Here is a 6,525-nt window from a genome sequence, read left to right as displayed (position 1 = left end):
ATTATTTTTGAAAAAACCTGTTTTTAGTCATGGCCAATTGTATGTAGCAGTTTCACGTGTCACAAATCATAATGTTTTAAAAAATTTGATTTGTGAAAATGATGGTGACAACAAAAAAACTGCTACTACAAATGTTGTATACAAGGAAGTATTGCAAAATATATAATATTCTACTTTTGACTACATTGTTCTATATATTTACAAAGAACAATACATTTTAAATTTATTTGTCTATTATTTCTTCATTTATTTTAAGTTAAATTTACTTTTCTATTAACGATATAATCTTAAAATATAAGATTATATGCTTAAATATACATTTGAGTACTTTATACACTTTTAATGTATCACTACAAAAAAACATATCGGACACCGACGGAATTACCGACGAAAAATAATCCGTTGGTAATCACCGACGGAACAGCGGCGGAATTCACTAACATGCTTAAACAATAATTTACCAAAATATTTGGTAATCATAAGCAATCTTTTCTAAACTCAAAAGCAGACAACTCACAATAACATAACGACAAGTTGTCTAAGTATCAAGTGACATAATTCTGTAAGCTATTAGTTTGAAATCTTTGCAACACATCAATAAAGTAAAACGCACAAGCGTTGCAGCGGAATAGCTTAAGTGGATTACATGTATGAAGACATGGAATCCTGAGCCTAATTTAGTACTTATATATCAAAAGCTTTGCTCTGCTGACATCCATCTGCATCACAGCTTAACCTGCATATTTAGAAAACATATGCAGAGCTGAGTACTAAAAAGGTACTCAATGGTCACATGCCAAAATAACTTGAAAGCTTGCTCTTAGAGCTATATATTGAACTTGTCATCTCAAGCATCACACAGGAGTTTTATTTAAATAAACTGTAAAATATCTCTATAATAATCATAAACTTCATATGTGTCTGCAGACATACTTCTTTGTACTCTACCATATCTGCAATGATAACTGTGTGTCGAGAAAGTGGCCATCTTCTACGGTCACTGACCGGCCGATACGCTAAACCGGCTCACGGTCCTAGACCGGCCGATACGCTAAACCGGCTCACGGACCTAGACCGGCCAATACGCTAAACCGACTCACGGTCCTAGGCCGGCCGATACGCTAAATCGGCTCACGGCCCTAGACCGGCCGATACGCTAAACCGGCTCACGGTCCTAGACCGACCGATACGCTAAACCGGCTCACGGTCCTAGGCCGGCCGATATGTTAGATCGGCTCACGGTCCCTTGTGTATACTAATCCTGTCTAACATCTGGATAGAACATGATCCGAATTCGATTAACTTCTGGTGCCAGATAGGTATCATACAAGCTCATAATTTTTTGGCAAGTCAATAACTTTAATATAACTTCATTCATATAAACATCATGAAATAGTGTGCACTTCATATTTTGAGTTTAGAAAGCCCACTTGATATGCTTAATGAAGTAGAAATCCTTGCTTGTTCACTTTATAAAGCCACTCGAACCTTCATTATAATGAGGTTCCCAAGGTAAGATTGTATAGATAGACAAGAAATAAATAGAAAAGAATTCCTAATTGAAACTTATATCTCTTGAAACTTTAGGGTTGCTTCCTCTAATCAAAGTAATCTATTTTTTCTGAACTTAACTTATTAAAAGAATACTAACATATTACCTAAACCACAACTTATACTATGATAATTGTTACTCTGGCGTTAATCATAACTTCGCTCACACTAATTAAAATAATTCTACATGTCTAAGCTATTTAATAAATCAAACTAATTATTAGCTAATAGCTAATAATCCTTTATACATATTTACTAGGCTCAAAATAATATAAACTCAACTTGATTAATAATTAAGGCGTAACTGTATATTAAAATCATCACTAAATTAATAAATAAGCCCAACAACTATCTCATGCTATCTAAACCCATTAGAAATATTAATAGGCCCATCAGAATTTCAGGCCCAAGTATTTTGTAAGCCCAATCAGATTAATACATCTCTCTCTCATTTCTTCTCTTTTCCTCACGCAGGCTCAAACCCTCTCTTTCCCTTCACCCCCTCTCTCAGCCTTCTCTCTCCCTCTGCCTTCTCTCTCCCTCTCTACTTCTCCGGCGAACATCGCCGGCTCTCGCCGCTTCCGGCGCGGCGAGGCTGACGCATCTTCTCCCCTTCCGCTTTCTTCCCTCTCCTTTCTATATTTAATTCCCCAAATTCTAAAATCAATTCAACCTAGGGTTTTCAATCTCCCCCATCAATTGTACTCCTCTGGCGAGTCCCGGCGAATAACGTCGCCGCCGACCCAGCTCGTCGGATTTCTGTTCCTCCGTCGTTCTTCCTGCTTCAGGTAAGTCCCCTATCTCTCTTCTTCTCTCTATATCCTCCCTCTCAGTCTCTTCCACTCTGCCCCTCTCGATCTCTCTCTCTCTGCCCTGTTCGCGGCGGCCGCCGTGAGCCGTGGCTGCATAGCAGCGTCGGTGGTCGCCGCCGCCCTGCTCTCCTCTCTCTTCCTCTATCTCGCTCTGCTCCCTCCCTTATCTCTCTCGTCTATCTCTATGTCTCTGTATCTCTGTTTCTATCTCTCTGTTGCCAGCCACCGTGGGCCGCCGTAGCGCGGGCAGCGCCGGCAGTCGTCTCCATCAGCTGCGCCCCGCCGTGGTGGTTCGCGGCTGCCGCTGCTACCGTCCCAGTTCTTCTTTCCCTTTTATCCATCTAATTCTCATATTTTTACTTCCTCAAACTAATAAGTCTCAAACTATTTCCCATTTCAGGAATCGATGATTCAAGGGATCTCCAGTTCGTCTACTGCTCAAGATCCAAGTTTTATATGTTATAAACCTATTTTCCTTTATTGCTTATTGTAAAACTGAGATTTGATGGTGAGGAAACAATACTGTATCGTTACTATGCTTATGTGTAGCTATTACTATGCTTATGTGTAGCTATGTGTTTTCTGCTGTTCTTGATTTCTGCCTATCATAAGAACTTTATTGAATAAAGAAACTACCTTCTTTGATGAGCAAACTGCTGTGAATTGTGAATGATGGAAGCAAACCGCTGTGAAGAATTGTGAATGATTTGTGTTTGGATGGGTATTTGCTTGTGTAGGGTTGCAGAATGGGGAAAAATGAAATTACGATAGTTCACCATGTTTATACTGATATAAGTCGGTTGGTGAAGCAGCTGACTAAAAAGTGATAGAGCTACATGTTGATCTGATGAGCTAATCTGCCTTAACTCTAATTTACGCTAATAAGGCTGATTAATATTTAGTGATGGGCTTGGGCCTCTTTTATCCATTAACAACGAGCTCAAATAATAACTAGTCCAAATAAATACTGGGCTTCCTCACTATTTTCTTAATAGCCTCTTGGCCCAAATAAGTAGCTACTGGGCTTATCAAGTTTGCTCACAAACTTGGCATCCGAAAATAAATTTGAAGGTACTTGGACTTTGAATAAAAATTGAGATTATAGCCAATCTCTTAACTCAACATAATTTGAGTTTCTAAAATAAAATAATAAAGTATTAGGCTTAACTCCACAAATTCACATAATCACTTGTTCAAATAATAGTTATTGGGCTTTTTGCATAAAATTTGAGAATTCTCTTTCTTTTTTTTTAAAATAATAGAAAATAGAAAATAATATTAATAATATATATATACTATAGTGAAAATGCCGGGTGTTACAATTGTATATTAAAATAGAGTTTAAATGAATTAATAGGTGATAGTTATATCAATAATACGCGTGTTCTGTACTGGTGACCACTCGAAAAGAACTTCAAGGTTAAGCGCTCTTGAATTAGAGCACAACTAAGATGGGTGACCCACTGGGAAGTTCGTCTTAACGTATGCAATTAAGTTCAAAATACATTAGAAATACCAAAATACTTGTGGAGAATAAAGCTAGATTGATAAAAAAAATATTGTTATTTTTATTATTTTCGAAAAAAAAATAGCGACGGAAATGAATTTCGTCGCTAATACCGACGGAATTTTCCGTCGCTAATTTCAGACGACGCCTGCGTCGTCGTGTGCTTACCTACGGACGGTCCGTCGGTATTTCCGTCGGTAATTAGCGATGGAAATGAATTCCGTCGCTATTTTTTTTACCGACCACTTTTACAGCGACACACGGCGGCCGTCGTTGATCCGTCGGTAAACGAAATTAGCGACGGATTTTTGGGGAACGGAGTAAGAAAAAGAAAAAGAAAAGAGATTTCAATAATAACAATGAATCAGCTTTAACAATAAATCACTATAATATTGAATAATTGTAGGCAATCACTTTTTAAACTCATGAGTAGACAACTTACAATATATAACGAAAGTTATATAACTTTCAAGTGACCTAATTCTCAAAGCTATTGATTTGAAATCTGTACAACACATCAATAAAGTAGAATATACTAAGTGTTGCAGCGGAATAACTCATGTGGATTACATGTATGGAGACATGGAATCCTGAGCCTGTTTTATATATATACATCAAAGAATCTGCTCTGCTCGCTTCCATCTGCACCACATCACAGCTTAACCTGTATACTTAGAAAACATATGCAGGGCTGAGTACTAAAAAGCACTCAATGGTTACATGCCGAAATAACTTTAAAATTGCTCTTAGAGCTATATATTGAACTTGCAATCTCAAGCATCACACAAGAGTTTTATTTAAATACCCTATGCATGCAAAACTGTAAAACTTCTCTATAATCATCATAACATCATATACGTCTACATACAATTAATATGTATGTACCATATCTACACATCATATAACTCTGAGTGTTGAGAAGTAGGCCTTCTTCTCAAACACGATGACAAGCTAACTCAAAGGTTATCTGTCAACTCTGTGTACACAAATCCTGACTCGCTCATGACCCGAATTCGTTGTTCTATGTAGATGGTAACATACAAATCTCAAATATTGGCAAGTCAATAATTCGAAAATAAATGCACACACTTAAACTTCACATTAAAATATGCATCTTTATTTCTTGAGTTAGTGAGCCCACCTGATATACTTAATAAGGTAGAAGTCCTTGCCTGTTCACTTTATGTTGCCGTTTGAACCTTCATTATAATGAGGTTCCCAAGTAAGATTGGATAAATAAATAAGAAGTGAATAAAAAGAATTCATGATTAAAACTTCTATCTCTTGAAGCTTTAGGGTTGCACCCCCTTATTTGAATATTCTACTTTTATGGACTTAATTAACTAAAAGTAAACAATAACATCATATCTCTTGGGATATCTCAAGTTGAAAAAGTTTAAGAGTAAACTAATCGATCTTATATAGATTAGCTTACATTTAATAACTAAAACATCAATTCAAGATTTTGACCAATAACTTAAGCACAGTTCTACTCAACTATCCCAAGTAAGTAATTCAAATATGTAATCATATATGAATCTCAACTTTGAAATATCATATAAAATCAACATTTTTAAAGAAAAATACAAGCTTTACATTTTTAGAAATCTCTCAAAGTCTATTTTTATTAGAAAGTTACAAAAATACAATACATCAAGTGTATGAGAAGTAATATCACAAAAGGCAGAATCTGCCACTGAACTACGCTGCTTCGCGCAGTACAATTCAGAAAATTGTTTGACACATCTAAAGGTGTTTGTTGAAGTTATTACAGTAAAATTTCAGTAAAATTTCAAGTTATTTAGACTACGAGAACACCATCAGAAGCACCTCGAAACATACTGCCCTGTCAAGCCGAAAACTGACAGCAAAGCCCCTTTGTTTCAACTTAACATTTAATTCATACTTTTGTCAACTACAAACCATAGGAACTCAATTACATCATCTTGCTACACATTAGCATGCTTTAGCTTGAAATTTAACTCATGTTTAACTCATCAACACAAAGCAAGCAAGTTATAACACAATTAATCGCCCCAACATCTCTAATTTCTTATCATATAATCACATTTAACAATCCCAAGAGTACAATTACACAAGCTTCAAACATATAACTATCTTACATCAAGAATTCCCAAATTCACCAATTCACCTAAACTAAACTTATTAGGAAATCACGATTTCTTTTGAATAAATACCCAGATAATCTCAATAATTTCCTCACATACATAGAAACATATATATATATATATATATATATATATATAGCCAATTGATACAAATATAAAGTGAATAGATTCTAGGGTTCATGGAAGAAGCTGAAAATTAGGGCTTCGGGGTAGGGCTTTGATTCCTGTCATCATATTACTTAATTCTAAGTAATTACTAACTTCAAAGCATGTAGGAACGAACATAATACAAGAGAGATGATTCTCCTTAACATCTAAATTTTCGGAAAAACAGGGGATGAAGAATTGATGAATTTTCCTTTTTTTTCTTCTAATTGTGACACAAAAATAGCTTCATGACCTTGAGATTTCTCACCTGAAATGTTTTCGCGGACAGATTCTAGGATAATTGAAGGTATTTTCTTAAAGCTTAATGAATTATTATTAAAATCAGATTTATAATAAAAGAAAAAAGAAAAAACCTAAA

General features: G+C 35.6%; 2 long non-coding RNA genes across 2 annotated transcripts; one reads left to right on the top strand and one right to left on the bottom strand.

Annotated features, from left to right (window-relative positions):
- Nucleotides 1–453: 453 nt before the first annotated feature.
- LOC130996018 (uncharacterized) lies at nucleotides 454–3,282 on the bottom strand. Its single transcript, XR_009092348.1, has 2 exons — nucleotides 3,000–3,282; nucleotides 454–736 (listed from the first exon to the last, which is right to left on the bottom strand). It is a non-coding gene; the product is annotated as an uncharacterized LOC130996018 (long non-coding RNA).
- On the top strand, nucleotides 744–2,933 carry LOC130996001 (uncharacterized). The gene is made up of 2 exons (XR_009092323.1): nucleotides 744–2,339; nucleotides 2,764–2,933. It is a non-coding gene; the product is annotated as an uncharacterized LOC130996001 (long non-coding RNA).
- Nucleotides 3,283–6,525: the final 3,243 nt, after the last annotated feature.

The sequence above is a fragment of the Salvia miltiorrhiza genome, chromosome 7, assembly GCF_028751815.1.
Source record: "Salvia miltiorrhiza cultivar Shanhuang (shh) chromosome 7, IMPLAD_Smil_shh, whole genome shotgun sequence".
NCBI classification, from domain to species: Eukaryota; Viridiplantae; Streptophyta; class Magnoliopsida; order Lamiales; family Lamiaceae; genus Salvia; species Salvia miltiorrhiza.
This window is presented reverse-complemented; position numbering and strand designations above follow the sequence as displayed.